The 19,696-nt window shown below is 40.6% G+C and overlaps 1 protein-coding gene across 4 annotated transcripts in view; it reads left to right on the plus strand.

Annotated features, from left to right (window-relative positions):
- Positions 1 to 19,696, plus strand: part of LOC121401518 (vomeronasal type-2 receptor 116-like) — a 104,950-nt gene that overhangs the window by 4,225 nt on the left and 81,029 nt on the right. For all 4 annotated transcript variants that reach the window (XR_005966310.1, XR_005966312.1, XR_005966309.1 and 1 more), the window contains exon 2: positions 18,864 to 19,091. The gene's annotated coding sequence lies outside the window, so the exon portion shown is untranslated. The remainder of the gene's footprint in view (positions 1 to 18,863; positions 19,092 to 19,696) is intronic.

A 19,696-nucleotide genomic window follows, 5' to 3' on the forward strand; every position in this document is an offset into this window, starting at 1 on the left:
AAAATTGTTTCTAAAATCCTAATTTCCCAATTTTACCTTAACTTTTACTTTGTAAACTCTATTTTGTAGAGCCCTCTAATCCTATTGTATCTGTAACCCTGGTTTGTTATCCACCATTTATTCCCTGTTTGTTATAACTTAGGTAAAGCACTGCGTATCTTGACGGCGATATATGAAAAATTATGATGATGATGATACTAGGAGAAGCAGTACAGATTCAAGAGATGAGAGAGTAGCCGAGGTCATACATCGATTTAAACACACCAATATCGCAGTACAAAACAGGATCCAAGAGAGTCATGTAGGGTCAAAGGTCGGGCAGCAAGCAAGAGAAGGTCAGGGACAGGCAGTGTCAAGAGCAAGGATCAGACAATATAAGAAACTATGAAGATAGGCTAATTATTATTGCCCATGGTCCCTTTAAATATTCAAATTTCACACCAACCGCAATGACGAGGTGCTCTGAAGAGAAAAGGATCAACATGCATACACATACACGTCAACCGGGATCAAGCATGCATTGGTGTGCAAAGGAGATTAGCACTACAGGTGTCTCCGCAAGGAGCATGGCATTCCTGCTGCCCCACTGGACTACCAGGTATTCTTACACTTCTGGTATCATTGTACTTGATTTTTTTTTAAATACTCACTGGTTCAGACCCATTACATTCTGAATATCACATTTTAAGTTTCAGTTTACGAATAAATGTAAGAAAGTCGATTTCCCAGTCCTCTACATTCACCTTATAGGTTGGTACAAACCCTTATCCTTTGTTTAGGATCGAGAGTTCAGAGGATGATAATTCATAGGAGGACAGAGTAATAAGTAGGTTATAACTAGCCTGCCTATGGGCTTCTGGGACTCTAAAGGGATTGAGATGGACCCGATACAAAAGTTACTCTGCACAGCACATCATTAGTACAGACACTTACGGTTTGCAAATAAATGGTTTAATAAAGCATATAATTACAACAATGTATAATTACAAAGTCATTAAAACATATAATTTAGTACATACCAAACACAGCACTCAGGCTTATAAGGTGAACAAGTTGGTGTATTGGAGAACAACCCAACTTTCAAACACCAAGTCCCCTTTTGACAAGGGGTTTCTTGTGTCTATAGCCCAAAGCAGTGATGAGGGAAATTGTTTGCCAATTTTCGCCGTAAAAATGATGCCTATGAACTAATAATTGCCATCTGTAGACTTCAATGTATCTTGTTAATCTGGTAGCAGTTGTAATGGGCAGTACTATTTCCCTGGCTCTTCTATTATACTGCACATGTGCCAGATCTACATATCTTATTCCCCATGTGCCACCTACTGGATGCTTAACCTATTCATATAACCAAATACTATAACCACAGCTAATATCTCTTAATGAGAGGAGGCATAATATAACAAACACATCTCATATGTAACACAGATTAAGATTAAAAACACATTATAAATAAAGAAAAGTCATATAAAGTGTTAAATGTATAATCTATAATAGCACTGCAAGTGCAAAGAGTGCAAGTAAAGTGCATACACCCTACACTGTGTACTCTGGGTGAGGAATATAATGACACATCAATCTTAATTTCTCTTCAACAGGTCTGTCTTCATCATATTAATATTCCATATATATTAATAACCAATTAGTGAAAAAGTGAGCTAAAATCAAAGATCAAAATAGAATTATTTAAAATAGGATTAAAATACACTAAAACCGATATGCCTACAACAAGCTTTGGTTAATGAATATACCGTCATCGAAAAAACCATCATCGAGATTACAGTAAAAACCATGCCACATTTGATATCGCTCCTATGTTCTCCCACCCTTATAGTAAGTGGCCTTGTAGTCTCCCCAACATACAGTTTCCCACAAGGACCATTTTAAAATGTAGATCCCAAACCATTTTATAGTTGATAAATTTATAGTTAGAATTTTTTTCCTGTCCTACGGTGTGAACAACTTTTGCAAAATCCACACACTGTCCGCAGCTATACATACCTTTGGTTCCTAATAACCATGTACTCTGTTCCTTTGGGGGATCACTCAAGGCATGTTCCAGACAATCTTTCAAATTCTTTCCTAGTCTGTTCTTCTCTTTTAATTGCCTTCTACTTAATAGTTTCTCTCTCCACTTTCATTACTTTCTCCAAACCATTCTCCAATGTAATCTAACCATTATTTCACATTATTGAAATGTGAAATAATTTCTGCCACCATTACTTCAAATCTTTCAGGGTCATTTACAATGCAGCGGGCTCTAAGTAGCTGGCTATATGGAAGCCCATTAGTGTTGTGGGGTGAAAACTAGCAGGGTTAAGCCAATATTATCTTAGACTTAGACCAGTATTCAATAAATAAATCCTCTTCAAACTGAACCATGAATAAATTAGCATAGGTCTATGCAGCGCCGTTTCTGGGGAAGGAGCCGCCTGAGGCAGCTCCTGCATTGCCGCCCCCCGCACCGACTTACCTGTTGGCGAGGGGAGGCAGGAACACGATTGCGGAGAGCGCAATTGCGCTCTCTCGCAATAGCGCAGCCGAATTTCCGTTTTAAAAAACTGAAATTCGGCTCTTAAAGGTGCAGGAGCGGCTTTTTGCCACCCCAGGAATCCTGTCTGGCGCTGCCGCCTGAGGCGAGCGGCTCAGCTCGCCTCATTGGCGGAGCGCCCCTGGGTCTATGCTGCATTAGAACCCAACGACATGCCCTGGCTCTGCTCATAGAACTTACCCTCAAAACGAAAGTAGTTCTTGTTCAAGACCTAATGCAAAAATGTTAAAAGCATTTCAGGTACTCCCTCTGGTAATTCCATAGTGTTGAGAACTTGCTGAATCACCATCATACCCCCATCATGAGGGATGGAGATGTAAAGAGATGTCACATCTGTTGAGCACAACATTGCATCATCTGTAAGATCTGTGATGACCCTGATTTTGTTAATAAAATTAGTAGTGTCGTTAATTTAGGACTTAGTATTGACAACAACAAGATTAAGGTGGCTATACAGGAAAGTGGCCATTGGTTGAAAGACTGATGCCATCCCTACAACATGGGGTTTGCCAGGTGTATTACAAAGATCTTTATGAAGTTTAGGAAGCAAATAAAACACTGGAGTAATTGGGTTATCCACCTGTAGAAACCTTCTGATTTTCTCCAGTAAAATGCCAATTGTTTCAACTCATGAAGATATGCATCTATCTCTAGCTTAATATTGCTTACAGAGTCTTTAGCTAGTAAATGGAAGTGTCCCTATTAGTGAAGAGCAAAATCTTTCACAAATTTTCAGTGAAACAAAGAAGGTTAGATTCACCCATCACTAGTCGCTATCACACAGTTGTCTGTCACCACAATGGCGCCTCCCTTGTCAGCTGGTTTAATAATTAAAGAATCATCTTTACTCAAACTTTGTAATGCTTCTTTTTCCATTTTAGTTAGATTACCACTCTGTTTGATGGGGGGGGGCAAAGTAGTTTGGCAATATCCCTCTCAACTGCCTTAATAAATGTTTCAACCACATGGTTATTAGTGGGTGGATTAAACTTTCTTTTAGTGCGATATTTAGAGTAGTCAAACCAGCTATTCTCATAAACAAATGCATTCTCTTTGTCGGTTTCAGCCATGTTTTCTGATTCAGTGGTATTCTTGCTGTCACTTGTCACACTTGGCACCCAGAATCCAGAACCAAAGCTAGGCTCCCTGGTCTCAGCTCTTGCTTCTGCCTTTAACAGCCACCTTTCACCTCGGGAGGAGCCCTCGGCTAACTGGATGCTGCCAGGTCTTATAAAGAGAGGAGCAAAGCTAAGGGTTCTGGATGAGCAGAGGGGCATGATCGGTAAATAAAGTCTTTAGGCAAAAGATCACAGTTCAAGGAGCAGACATAAAGTGTAGTCAAACAGGCCGGATCGGTGCGGGCAGAATTCAAGCAAAGTCAGATAGGCAAGGGTCAAAGCCGGGAGTTCAATCAGAATGGTCAAGACAGGCACAGGTCGGAATACGGATATCAGAATAGTCTGTTTAGCAGGCAGAGGTCAGGATCACAGAAATCAGGAAAGTCAAGGCAGGGTCAAAACAGGAATCAGAACGCAGGATAAATCAGGATAGCACCCAGGAACTCTCAAAAGATGAACCTAACAATGGGCAATGGTAAAAACGCCAAGTCCCCTTTAATACTGTTTGAATTTCACACCATTGCGCGCTGACGAAAACACTCAGCACAAGTGCGCCTATAAAAACTCAAAGTGCGCACCGCGCGCCCTAAGCCACAGTATCACCAATGTTTTAAGGAAGACCAATGTTAAGGCGTCCCTGCCAAAGGTGCGGTGGGCATCTCCGCTGGCCCACTGGACCCCCAGGGTGAGTTTTCGTCACATAAATCTTTTCAACAAAGGCTTTTACTCTTAATGTTCTGAATATATTTTTGTACTTCAATATCTAGGGGGTTATTTACTAAAGTCCGACTGGAAAAAACTCAAAGAATGTATGATACCCCACTGCTGCAAAAAGCCAGAATCTGAAAATCCACCATCTCAGACCTACATGTATCTCAAATTGAAGTTATTGGGGTCTTCAAGGGGTGGTTTGCCTGAAAATCCAACTTTTTCAAGATTGTTGGGCAAAAATTCAAAAAATAAAGAGAATAAGCCAGAACAATTCGGTTGATTCGAGTTTTCACTCAATTCTATCAAGTTTTTCTGTGATCCAATTAATTCTGGCTATTTCATAAATAAATAAGATCAAATCGAGTATGTGAGTTTGGTTGTGGGTTTTTTTTTAAAATAAAATATGAGATAAATTCAGATTTAAGTAAATAACCCCCTTAATGTCAATTTATCACCAATATTAGTAGGAACATACTGAAAGCCTTTATTAAGAACACCTATCTCTGCTTCAGACAAATCATATTGGCTGATATTCGCAACTAGAGTTCCTTCTTCTGGTGGAGGATTGGAATATCACTGGGTTTTTTGCTTCCTCCTCCTTCGGGTTTTTTTTCCCTGACCTTAGTATAAAAAAGGGCTCACAGAGCTATCAGAGACCCCAAATGTACTTTCAATCTCTCTTTCCCCTGATTTAGAAGCAACCCGTTTCCTCTACCTTATAGAGAACCACTTCCAATTATACACCCGATCCTCTTGGTAATCGTTGGTATCCTGCCTAAGTGTATTAAGATTAATCTGCAATACATCAGCTTTATGTTTCTCAAGGATGCCTTCTAGCTTTTCACTGAGCTTAGTAAATGCGGCCATACTCTCTAATGTCATTTTTGTTTGAGCTCATTAATATCACTTTTGGTTTGAATGAATTGAGAAAGTCAGTCGGATGAGTAGCAAAATGCCTTTAAAGCAAAAGTAAAAAAAAACAGCAAGTCCAGTTGATTTGACTTATTGTTATAGATATGGAATCTCTCCAGTTTTTTCACCCAAATTCAAGCACTGGTTACTTTGTATGTATGATTAGGTCTTGAAAAAGTGTTATGATCCAGTCTGAGTTTTTACTATCATCTAGATTTCACCTTCCAGCTTTTGGGTGCTCAGATATTGTGCTCCTGATGTGTTTTCGTAGTTTTCCATGCCTCCTGACAACCTCCATTTTCTTTAGACTCTTGCTCTGTTTTGTTTCACTTACCTGTTCTATGAGCTTGCTATAGTTCAACTACAAAATCACCTTGTGCAAATGTCCATCCTCTCCCATAATTAATTACCTGCAAGTGAACATGGCATCTTATTAGGATACAGGACACAGAGGTCCAGGTTAGTGACTTCTCTAACTCTTTATTAAAATGTTAACAAGACTGGGACTTGTCTTGCTCTGGTTACAGAATTGTTGTAATAAATGATTTGTGTTATGAGAAAGATTTCCTTTATTTCTATTCTAGTTTGCTTTTCTGAAAATATTGACTGGAGTATTGGTACAGATGATTAACTGTAACAGCCTTTGATCAGGGCTGACTGAGATCTTTGTAATTGGACAAACCAGATGAAATACAATCCATAATATTGATAGAAGTAAAATCATGATGATAACATTTTGGGGTGCAATCTTATGTTTGCTTTTTATTATTTCAGTCCTTATCAACAGGGATTTCGCCATATTGTTGATTTCCTATTTGCCATTGACCAAACTAACAAGAATCCAATTTTGTTACCCAATGTGACCCTGGGATATTATATATATGATTCCTGTGGAGATTCAGGGAAAGCCATGATGAATGTCTTCCAGATATTATATGGTACCAGGGAGCCGGTTCCCAATTACTCCTGTGTGGGAAAGAGAAACATTGCTGGATTTATTGGGGATCTCACCTCAGAGACAACTGTACCCATAGCCCAGATTCTCACTCTGTATGGATATTCCCAGGTAAAAAAGGATCTGTCCTGTCCTGTAAACTGAAACAAATAATCAAAGATATTTTCAAATGTTAGAATAGTTGGAATCAAGTCATAGTCCACATTGAAATACTGTAACTGATACTTATAAACATAAAATGTACTGCACTAATAGTTGTGTTTCTAATCACTGGCAAAGCAACACTTATGACTTGTGGCAGTCAAGTGGTTAACAATGGTGGCCTGGGTATTGAACGTGTGATTGTATTTGATAGTAATAGATATTTTTATTTCTATGTGATTGTGTGACAGACCCATAACAGGCAGTTGGTGCATGAAACTCTAGTGGAATATCAACAGCAGTGATTGGCCAAAGCAAAAAACCGGCCCTTGTTTGCAGGGGTACAATGATAATATTACATTATACAGATTATAAAGATTACAGGGCAAGTCATTTAGAGTTACTTTGCTGCTCTACTACATATCAACGATTTGAGAACTTCTAATACATTCAAATGCATGTAATTCTGATAAAGATATAAAAATAGGAGAACTTCATATATGGAGAGATGAGGATAAATATAACATATATGTAGTCTATGATTTCCAGTATTTCAAAGATTCACAAATATATTACCAATGTACATAAAGACCTATAACATGGTTGTTTCACTGGTTGTTGTCCTTTATTACTGAGTGGAAGAAGAAATATCATTTAGTATCAATAGACATTGGTTATTTTAAACATATAAAAAGTCAGTACTGCGGAGCCCCTGAATGAATATCTACTAGAAAATAAATCATGTGTTTTGTTGCAACCTCCCCCATGATTAAGTTTTTATTCCTTGAACTTGAAACATTATGTCTGTCTCAAAATCCACCTTTTGAATGAAAGCATGTAAGAGCATGTAAGAGTGTTGAATGGGACCGGGGCAGACAATTCCAGTAAATTGCTACAGCATGTTAAAAATCCTGGATACAGGAGTGAGGAGGGGAGAAGTAGATGTGTAGACTTATGTATATCTATGAAGGTTTTCATTTTTATCTAGTAGAAGTAAATCTAGAGCAAATGGACTTGTTGTGTAATCATTAGAGCTGTTTCACTACTCATCTCAGAAGATTCTTCAGTTCAACTGACTGGTATGGGAAAATCCTCAATTAATATGTAGGGGATCAGACAAATCCTTCCCCTGTTTTTTTGTCTGTGACATAGGCTGGAGAGACATCCAATAGGTTGGACACCCCAGTGCATCCTTCGGAGAGGGGGAGTAGCCAAATGTACGGGGTCTCCAACAGAACTTATAAAGGGTTCCCTGCTGCAGCAACCAACGAGATCCAGATCTGTGGAGAGTGACAGTGCTGCATGAAAGGATTTTAAAGGAAAGGGTTGCGTTTTGCTATGCTTGATAAAGTATTTGAGCATCAGGGAGAGCCAGATTCTGTCTCCTGCCAGTGGATACTTTGGCCACTGTGTGTTCCCCAGGGTGAGGACAGGTCTTGCTTGTGAACCTGCCACATGGGAGTGGCTACTACTTTCCAAGGGAAAGGTACCTTGGGGCAGGTAGTGCTACCTGGGGACATAAGAGCTCTTAATGAAGGGACATTGAACTGACTGGAGTTATTCTGCATTTATCCACCCAGTGTGGAGTGTGGGACTGTGGCATTTAGGAGACTGTGCCAGGGGTTGATAGTCCACACAGGTTCCCCTGATTAAAGTGATATTGTGTGATTTGCATTTACAGTTACTAAATACCATTTTACATACAGTTTATATTTGTTTTGTTGCAAACTGTGTTTTATTTTTCCTAGTATAAATCCCCTGAGGTGTGTTCCTCAGTGTTCCCTAGGTGGAGGCACTGCACCAGTTCCCACAATTGTATTATGCAAAAAAGTCTCAGGGCCCTGGATTTCCAAGGGTAAATTGCTATTTAAAGCGACAGTAACCAAATTAGGGTTATATATAAACTCTTCCAACAAACCCATCACAATGGAGCAGACAAGTGAAACTCGCAGAGGAGGGAATGATGTGTAGTTACTGTGACACAATTACCATTGCAACTCAAAGAGAGAGGTGATGAGTTGTATGAATGGAGGTGTGAAGTTTTGTGAAACAGCCCATGTTAGAACAGCATTGTATGTAGCAGAAAGATGGTGTTGAAGGCCCCTCCTCTGTTTAAGGACAGGTTCTCTACTTTAACATAAATGGACTGTTTTATGCCTAGTTCAAACCAATGGCCTTCTCTGTTTAAATTATGAATATTACTAGTTTTAAAGGAGTCCCTTGTCAATTAGATGTAGAAAGATGGCTATGTCTTGCCCTAAATCTTTCAACCTCATATGCTGAGCCATTCTCTTAGTTACATCTAGGGGTATACTTGATAATTGGGGGGTTATATATGTATAGTGGTGAGGCACTGGTGAGTCATTTGTAGGTGATTAGAAGAATTTTGAATTGAATTGAATCCAGCGCAAGGACTGACAGAGAGGGGACAGTACTTGTGAAGCAGGAGGAGAGGTGTATGAGTCTGTGGTGGTTTCAGTTTAGACAAGGTAAGTCCATAGTTCACTGAGTTACATTCATTTAAACGAAATATGACAAATGAATGGATGTGAATTTCAGTAGTCTCTTATGTGAGGAAGGATCAGTTGTGAGAGGTGTTCTTTAGGTATAAGTGTCATGATTTAGGGAATGAATGAGAGGAAAGGGTCAAATGTGACATTAGAAAGGAGAAGTGAAGCAGAAGCTGAGGGAATGGATGCTAGGGTACTGTCCCTTTTGTTAAGTCTTCTTTCCAAGCTAGGAAATAGACTACAAAGACCTCAGAAGTGATAGATAGCAGGATAGGAGATTGGGTGCGTAGATGTAGCAGGGTGTTGAAAGAGTTAAAACGTTGTTTAGAATAGTGAAACTTTGAATGCGAGAGAGGAAAAAGTAGGACTTATCAAATGACAAAGCATCATTGAGGTTTTTGAAGTTTTGCAGTGCAATTTTTTATTATCGGAAGTTAGTGGTGGTGCTGTTTTTCCCAAATGCAGTTCTAGTCTACAACACATAATTTGTTTGTGTGTTTAGTATGTTAGTGACAAGGTGTCACCTGGTTTTAATAATTCAGATTTGGTTTGGCCAGGCACTTGGATTCAAATCCTACTAAAAAGGCTGAATCCCAAACCAAATCCCGGATTCTGTGAATCCTGTGGAGGCAGCTTGGGGAGTTAATGGTTCACCTTCTAGGTGTTCTTGTAGGAACACCAAATCAAAATCCTGCTGAAAAATGCAGAATCTTGGCCATATTCCAAATCGAATCTTGGATTTGGTGCATCCCTAGTTTCTTGGCAATGTGGTCCAGATCCCCTGCAGCAGAAATCTATCAGGAAAGGAATATTACCTGAATCCCACTTAAGTCACTTCACTTAGGTAAGTATTACATAGGGGAGAGCTACTCCCTTCTATCCCTACTGGTTGGAGCACAGGGAAACAGTCCCTATTGTTCGACTTCACTCAAGAGAGTGGTCACCTAAAAACCAGAACGCCCTCCTCCAAATTCTGAACTGCTGGGAAGCAGCAAGATTAACCCTAATGTGAAACAAACATATACATTAACCCCAAAGCTACTTTCTTGTTCAGAATTTAAAAAAATTGCAAGAGTGCTGATCATTTTGAAGTAGACAAGATACAAACCCTTTAAGATCTGTGTAGGCTAAAGTCCTTGCTTGTTGATCAATAGCAGAAATTGAAGTGCAGAAGACTGTTTTTTTATGAAAACAGTGCAGATATGGCCATTAGTATATGAAAGATATTTAACTGTATATGTTACTGTCCTTTAAGTGACTTTAAGAACTTAATCTTCTCTCCATCCCTACAGATCAGTTATGGTGCTACAAACCCAGCGCTCAGTGACAGAGTTGCCTTCCCATACTTTTTTCGGACAGTACAAAGTGATGATTCTAATCATTTTGCTTTAAGTAAATTACTGAGACATTTTGGTTGGACCTGGGTTGGAATAATTACATCTGATGATATGAGTGGAGAGGAAGAATATGAAAGGTTTCTCAGATATCTCTCCAGTGAAGGCATCTGCACTGAGTTCAGAATAAAGATGAGTAGCAATAATCTAGATTTTGAATCTAATCAAATACTTTGCTATAACACAATTCGGGCATCCTCTACAAGTGTAATTATATTTATTGGCAGCAGAACAGTTCCTGATTCATCTGTTTATGCATTAGGCCAATTGAATGCTCAGTTACAAGACAAGACTTTGATACTTCCATCACATTGGGGGAATAACGATATTGTTATTAGATACGCCCCAAAAATATTCAATGACAGTATGGTATTCGTGCAAGCGTATAATTACGATGTGCAAACTAATGAAATGAGCAGATTTTTAGGGAATTTACATCATTCAAAACATCAAGAGAACTCAGTACTTGAAAATATCTTTTCGATTTTTCATTTGTGTTTCTCAAAAGACAAAGAAATGAATGACTTGTGTCAACAATGGTACTATCTTGAGCTCCATAACTGCTCAGGGCAGGAATATATTAGGGACCTTTACTTTTTTAGAAGTGAATACTCTTCTCCTCGAGTGCTTCTTGCCGTTGATATGATGTCTCATGCTCTTCATGAGATGAAGAAATCTGAAAGTCTTCCCTTCAAGCACCAGGTAATTATCAAATCCCTCTCAGCTGTCCTTTGTTTCATTAGTTCTGTGATAGATAGTAACAGATCTCCATCACTTTAGAAAGTGTCTCCTCTCATCATAAACACTGGGATTCACTGTTAGAGTTAGAGCTTTAAAATCTGAGGCTTCACAGATTGTCCAGCATAAAATGGATGTATGTGTGTCATGGTTACATTTTAATTAAAACGTATTTAACATTATAACATAATTTAAGGTGTGTGAGTTCACTGCTATATGGGATGTCCTATTGAGATAACCTTTGCCCTGTGAGAGGTTGGTATTGCCATTGGTTCAGGGGAATTGTGTTTCTTCCCCAGACTCAAAAAAAGGGGTAGGATTCTATAGTACTACTTATCTGCACTATAATGACTGAAAGAAGAATGCACAATATAACTAGCTTGTGTCTAAAGAAATATTCTCTTAAATATAAGCTTTTTTGCCATTTTGAAAATACATTCCACTACCCCAAGATATTTGCCCCAAATCTATAGGCCACTGCAGGTGCCACTTGCTTTAGTCATATAATGGCGTATGATGATACAGAAGATAAAGAGTTACCTGCACATTCAGCAGAAGAAGAGGTTTGAGTTGGAATTTGATCATGAACTGGAATGACAGCACAGTCTGATTGCTCCTGGGGAGAATAAGCATTTAGCAACTAACACACATAAGCAACTTACATCTACTGCATACAGAAGTGCAGTAACAAAAACTCAGACATTGTAAAAAATGGAAAACTATGGAGAAAAGAAAAAATATTGTGTGTTTGACACAGATTAACTAAACCCAGATAACTCACTTATCTCTATGTCACAGCATCTCATCTAATGAAGGAATTTCTATGGAGGTTTCATGTGAACAATTGTAGTACAGTATTGTATTGTTCTTAGAAAGATTAAATGCATTAAATGAGTTTAGATGACTTTAGATAACACAGTTTCTTCAGTTTATCTCGAGTCATGACTGTCAGGGCCCGAAGGCTCGGATTTTGCAGACCAAGGAGAAATCAGCAAGTAGGGATGTCGCGGACTGTTCTGCGGCGAACTTGTTCGCGCGAACATCGGCTGTTCGCGTCCGCCGCAAGTTCGCGAACGTCGCGCGACGTTCGCCAATAGGCGTTCGCGTCAAAATCGTTCGACCATTCGACCATTCGGTCGCTAAAATCGAACGATTTTCGTTCGATTCGAACGAAAATCCTTCGATCGAACGATTAAAATCCTTCGATCGTTCGAATCGAACGATTTTCGGATGTTCGAAGTTCGCGAACTGTTCGCATTTTTTGCCGGTGTTCGCGAACGGCGTTCGCGAACACATTATCGGCGGTTCACTACATCCCTATCAGCAAGTCCAAAAACAGTTCACAGTATCCAAAAGGGTTATAGAAGAGGAAAAGTCCATGCAAATGTTGATTCAGGCAGCAAGGTTCATAAAAAAGATAACAGGCCAAAATCAATAACAGGAAACAGAATAGTAGTAATAAATCACACCCAAGCTGCAGGTACATTAGTGAAAAGCAGATCTTGCAGAAAAGCCAGTGGATGTTGACCATAAACACAGAAGAAGCGAGATCTTTCAGAAGAGGCATGCAGAGCATTGTTGTGAGCGAATATCGGTCCATGGAAGGAGATCCGCCCAATTGTCTTGACATAAAGAGACATAACATCTCAAAAATTGTTCAAGTGCTTGATTAACTTGCTCTGTGGCACTGTTAGACTAAGGATGGTAAGCAGATGACAATTGAAGGGTAATATTAAGGGTTTTGCACAAAGATCTCCAAAACTTAGAAACAAATTGGGAACATCTATCAGACACAATTTCAGTCAGAAATCTGTGGAGATTAAAAATATGCTGAATGAATTACTCAGAAAGCTCCACTACCAAGGGTAATTTAAGTAGAGGCATAAAATGTGCTATCTTACTGAATCTATCCACCACCACCCAGATGACGACCGTGTAGCCTAGAGAAACAGATAGATCCACAATAAAGTCCATGGCTAAATGGGACTGGGGTCTAGAGGGAATGGGTAATGGCTGGAGAAATCCTTCGGGAGGAGAGTGTCCAGACTTAGATGCAGCACATATAGTACAGAATGGAAGCCCACTAGACCAGCCTGTTTGGAATTATGAGATTGACTGAGGATGGTGTGACAGAGTTCTGGTGGTACGTACATTGAAGGTGCCGAAGATTGTGCCAACAAGATCTGTGAGACCATGTAGGGGAATAAGACAGCTTTTAGCTGGGGGCACAATGGGCTCAGTGTCTTTAATGCAAGGATTTTCAGAAATAAAGCTTCTAGAAAGTGCATCTGCCTTTTTATTTCTGGAGCCAGGACGAAAAGTTATGATGAAATTGAAACGGGAAACAAAAAGTTCCCACTGAGCCTGTCTGGGATTTAGACGTTTGAGGGCTTGGATATACTCCAGATATGTGTGGTCAGTGAACAGTAGAGCCATCTAATAAATGTCTCCATTCCTCCAAGGCTAGCTTGACAGCTAGAAGTTCCCGAATTCCCACATCGTAATTCTGTTCAGGAGGAGAACATTTTTTGGAAAAGAAGGCACAGGGATGTAACTTCCCATTACATGGTAGCCTCTGGGAAAAAATGGCCCCTTCCCCAACATCTGATGCATCTACTTCGATGAAGAATGGAAGAAGAGGATTGGGATGTCTGAGAATTGGAGTGGGGCCAACAGTTAGGTTTCTCTCCCTTATGGATAAGGGTCAGAATTGATGAACTTTGATGAACTGTGTGTAGTAATTTGGGAAGCCAATAAATCTCTGTATGGACCTTGTACTGGTAGGAAGAGGCCAATCTTGTATTGCAGAGATCTTTGCAGGATCCATCTCAAAGCCCTTTTGGGAAATTATGTACCCCAAAAAAGGAATCTTGGGAGTTTCAAAGGTGCACTTTTCTAGCTTGGCAAAAAGAGCATTCTTTCTCAACTGGGAGAGGACTTCACATTTTTAATCTGGAAATTGGCTTTAATGATGCGAGAGAGCGTAAAAGCGCTCTCCGCATTAGAGTCCTGCCTCCCCTCCCGACTGGTAAACCATGGAGGGGGGTGGCATTACAGGAGCCGCCTCAGGCGGCGTTTTCCCTGAATCGGCGCTGCACGTACTTGGAGCAGATGTTCCTCCAAAGTCTTGGAAAAGCTTTAAATGTCATCCTAGTAAACCACAACACTTTGGGCTAACAGGTCTCGAAAAATTTAATTGATGTACTCTTGGAAAACTGCAGGCAAGTTGCAGAGCCCAAAAGGGTGTTAGAAGTAGTTTTCCACTCATCGCCTTCTCGGATTTGGATTCATTTATATGCTCCCCGAAGATCCAACTTCATGAAGAGACAGGCTCCTTTAAGTTGGTCGAACAGTTCCGAAATGAGAGGAAGAGGATAGCGGTTTTTAGAGGGGATTTTATTTAAGCCCCGATAATCAATGCAGGGTCGTAAACTGCCATCTTCCTTCTCAATGAAAAAGAACCCTGCACCAGCACGTGACGAAGAGGGACGAATGAATCCTCTTTGCAAATTATTTTGGATATACTCCATCATATCTTTAGTTTCTGAATGGGTGAGTGGGTATGTATGTCCCCGAGGAGGCATGGTGCCAGGAAGGAGTTTAATGGGGCAATCGTACATCCGGTGAGGAGGGAGAGTCTCTGCAAATTTTTTGCTGAATACATTTGAGAAATCCTGATAAGCAGAGGGAAGATCAACTGCCACAGAAAATATCTTCAGGAGAGTATTAGAGGGAAAGCAGTTCTGTTGACAGAAAAGGCTCCAACTGGATATCTGAGCTTCAGCCCAATCAATGACTGGATTGTGGTGGCAAAGCCAGGGTAGCCCTAAAACCACTGGCATGGAGGGAGAATCGATGAGGAGGAATGAAAGTCTCTCATTGTGAAGAGTGCTAAATTTATATGGTAATTCCAGTGATGACTAGGAAATGAATGCTCAAGATAAGAGTCAGTCAAAACTCGAAGAAGTACAGACAAGGATTGCAGGGGTATGACATGGTGTCCTGCAAAACTCAGTCCCCGCTACACCAGAGTCAAGGAATGCTTGGACATGGATGGTCTTAGAAGAAACTTGGGAAGGAGGAATCTGAGAGAAGCTTTATGGGAAAAGGATCAATTCTGCCCAGGTGAGTCTCCCCAAACTTATCTAGGCGTGGAAGTTTCTCTGTTTCGCAGAGCAGTTATAGGCAAAATGAGCTTTCCCCCCACAGTACAAGAATAACCCAGCAGCATGTCTTTGCTGTTTCTCCTGTTTGGAGAGCTGAGCTCCCCATATTTTCTTAGGTTCATCAGTGAAGTTTGAGAATAAGATGCAGGTATGCTGGGAAGTATGGGTTTCTGGAAACATATTGCCAGCATGAGCTGAAACTTCCTACTCCTCTCTTGTTAGACTGATCTTCACGGAGATGAGTATCCACCTTTTTTTGGCAAGTGCGATGAGGTAATCAAATTTAGTAGGCAGATCACAGGAGACCAGATCATCTTTCAACTGAGTGCATTGCCCCTGGTAGAATGCGGCATGGTAAGCTTCATTGTTCCAGCCTGTCTCACCTCTAGCGTGCGGAAATCACTAGCACTCCGATTTCCTTGGCAGATTTGTAACAGCCAAGATGAAGAAGAAGCAACCCGACCAGGAGCATCAAAAATGGCCCGAAAAGACTGGAGGAAAGCTTTGGCATCATGAATTCAAGGAGAGTCTTTTCCCACAGGGGAGATGCCCATTCTAGTGCTTTCCCTTCCAGACAGGTAATCACGTACCCCTTGGAGCTTGCACTGGGGTTGCCGGCATGAGCACTGAGAGTTTGTCCAGAATGGCTTCCATAGCTTGGCCAAAATGTGACTGTTGGGCCTCATAGGCCATCATGCGAGAAGCCAATCCACAAAAGGCCCTGCCGAAGTCTGGTTGGGCTTCCTCAGACTTTTGCGGTATCCAAAAGGGTTATGGAAGAAGAATAGTCAAGTCCAGGCCAAGGTCGATTCAGGCAGCAAGGTTCTTAAATGAGATAACAGGCCTAAATCAATAACAGGAATAAGAATAGTAGTAATATATCACACTCAGTTGAACCTATAAATGGGCAAGGTCTGCAAGGTTCTGACTTCTTTTATAGGCATATTTTCGCACAAAACGAGCATGATGATGTCATGTGTCACGTGCTGACGTTGTGCGTTGATGCTGCATTTTTTGACGCACTGGCATCATGCCGTTGTGCCTGTTTGACGCTCTGGTGTTGTGATGCTGCGCACGTTTTGACAAATTGGCATTAGAACATGCCTTGTGGGAGACCTTGGCGCCACCATCTTGCCTCTAGCATTGGAGAACCAGAACGCTGGTAAGGATTCCTCACAATTGCACATTTAACACACAAATCCAATTGGATTCATCTGTATAAAGAAACTAACATTTTGTGGTGGGCAACCCACACCATTCAGCCAAATATTTTATTTACTCCCTTATGAATACCATGCGCTAAACAATTTAATACACAGTCCTGTATAGTAAAGACATATATGTATATATATAGCGATTCCCTAAAAGAGCAGGTATGTTATTGTAGCAGATTAGAGAAATCCTTCACCTGTTTTTCTGTCTGTGACATCATCCAGCCCAGTAACAGGCTGGAGAGCCATCCGATTGGCTGGGCGCCCAGTGCATCCTTGGGAGAGAGGGTGTGTCTGATTTTGAAGTCAAATGTACAGAGTCTCTCAAAAGAGCTTAATACGAGTTCTATGCTACAGTATCCAGCCAGAACCAGTTTTTTTTAGACTGTCCAAGCTACTGCATCTCTAGAATACAGAGAGAGTCCATTCCATGCCAAGTTGCCAGAGACTCAGGAGTTGAAAGGTGCCACTGGTGAGATTGATCCTGCCACAGAGCTGCCTGTAATCTCCAGTGTGACTGCCTCTGAGAGCACCCCAGTGAGTGAGCCACCCAATGGAGGATACTGGCAAGGATACAAGTCTGGGGCCCGGTTTGAGGACAGGTCTTGTGAATTCACCTGCTACATGGGAGTGGCTGCTAAGTTCCAAAGGGAGAGGTAATTTTGGGAAAGGTAGCGCTACTTGGGGTATAAGAGCTCAAGGGACATTCCATTTTAACTGAACTGTGTGATTATTAACCCTTCCAGAGGATTGGGACTTTGATAATAAAAAGGACTGTGTTGGAGAAACAGGTACCTAATAGTGAGTTAGGTATGTCCCACATGTCCCCAGTGCAGGAGTGCATTGTGTATTAGTTCTTTCATTACTGTTTTATATAAAGTTTATATTTCTTTCATTGCAAACTTGTGCGTTTTATTTTTCCTAGTGGAACCCCCCTGAGGTGTGCTTCTCAGTGTTCCCTAGGTGGAGGCACTGCCTTTAAATCTCAGTTTCCAGTACTTTCATATGCAAAACTATGACTCAGGGCCCTGGATTGCCAAGGGTTAATTGCTATTTAAAGAGACACTTACCAAATTATGGCTATATTATGATATAATAAAATATTTGTCTCTGAGTCTGTAGACATAAGGGCACACCAAAAAATTCAATTTTTAAAATATTTCAAGTAGAGTTGTAACAGCATCAAGTAAAGGTCAATGGGCGGTACATTTTCAAACATACAAAATTAGTAATTATGGATGCAGACATCTCAGGAACAGAATTATATATGGTGCATGAGAGTGTATTAAACATATGGGTCTTTCTATCAATAATTCTGCAAAGCAGTATGCTTTTTTTTTTATGCCATTTCAGTGTACTAAAATCCTTGGAACTCTAACTCACAATTATGTGTAATAGTACCTGGGGGGCAACTTCCCCACTTGTGCACAGGTTGACTGCGCACCTACATGCGTTATTTTATTGGCACACCATGTGATGTCATTGTGCTTGGTGCAAAGTTTAAATCTTTAAAAGTGCTCAGTTCCTTTTTTGCTTTGCCTAACATTGGTCTATTCAAGATAGTTCCTGGGTGCACTTATTATTGGTTTACTACTCCTTGACTGTTGCCTGTCCTTGACCATTGCTGTATCACTGCCTGAACCAACCTTTGTCTGTTTTCTGACTACGCTTCTAGATCCTGACTCTTTACCACGCTGACTGATTGGCTTTTGAACCCAGTCTGTTTCTTCAACTACACTCTGCTCTTTCCCCATTACTCCAGTCACATGTTCCTGTTCTCTCACTTTAAGACCTGGCGGCATATGAGTAGCAATGTGAAAGGCGGCTGTTATAAACAGAAGCTTCAGCCGTGACATGGACTTTGGGGTCTGTTCTGGGTTTGGGATACTAAATATGATACCTTGACTGTTCTAAGTCTGTTTATTATCAACACTCTAAGTGGCCTGTGACCAAGCTGCTCTCCATCAGCCTAAAAACTTTTATAAATAGAAGGATCAAGGTCGGCTGATCTGAGCATGCTCACTGTCCTGGACAGCTCCTTTATTTTTGACTTTAGGACCCATTACATATCCACAATAACATTCTATTGACTGACGCAAAATAGCAATGCTAAGGTAAAGAGAACCCCAGTAAAATACAATGTAACAATGGAAGGATGCATTGTGGGATAATAGTTAATTATACAGAAGCTAGTGCCCAATCTATTCAGCCACTAAAGGTACAAACAGATTGTTCCTGTAATGAGAAGTCTGGCAAAACCCTACTGTGAGTGTAACAATGTGGCCACTGGAGTGCAGAGCTTTTGACATTCCCCAGATCTCTGCTGACAATAGACATAAATCTTTATGTAACTCAAACGTATATTATCTCTATGGGTTTAATGGGCTTTACTCCATTATTTTATTACCAAGTCTAATTTGTCAGCACTGACCTATTCAAACATTTTACCAAAACAGCAGCTGCACTGGCATTTGAGGAAACCACAAGATAGGACCCAACATGGAGCAACCTTCTCATTTGATGAAAATGGAGAATATATCACTGGGTTACGGATCTATAAAGGTATCACAGATGCAGATGAAATGAATAACAACTTCTTTGCTGAGTTTTCACCTTGGGCTCCACCAGATCAGCAGCTGAACATCACTTCATCATTAATAAAATGGAAGACAAATAACAATGAAGTAAGAATATTACTCTTTATTCTTTTTTTAATGTTTATTAAACTTTACGGTGCATATTTATTTATATATATTAATATAAGGGTTTAGTTATCCTCTAAAGTTAATCTGAAATCACTGAGAACTTCTGTGACAATATAAAGGCACAAGGCCAGGCCTGGATTTGTGGTGAGGCCACATAGGCCCGGGCCTAGGGCGGCAAAAAATTTAGGGTCAGCATGTCGCCCAGCCGCTGTCTGTGAAACACTGGGGAGCGCAGCTCTCGAGTGCTCCTGTTACGGTGCGCATGCGTGCTCATGGGGAAAGGTGTAAATGGGCTAGGACCGCAAGGCCGGACGACAGAACAGCGCGACCTTGGGGTGCGCGCCCACATAATCTGGCGCTACACAAAGCTGCAGGCTGAGTTATACAGGGAACTCTGAGTATCACTCATGTATTATAAGGGATAATGTACCCCCTACTGTAAATGATAAGGATATTAGAAGTCACTGAGGGGTTGTTCTGTGACCATATAAAGGCACAAGGCTGCAGGCTGAGTTATACAGGGAACTCTGAGTATCACTCATGTATTATAAGGGATAATGTACCCCCTACTGTAAATGATAAGG

Source organism: Xenopus laevis, chromosome 1L (assembly GCF_017654675.1).
Source record: "Xenopus laevis strain J_2021 chromosome 1L, Xenopus_laevis_v10.1, whole genome shotgun sequence".
NCBI lineage: Eukaryota > Metazoa > Chordata > Amphibia > Anura > Pipidae > Xenopus > Xenopus laevis.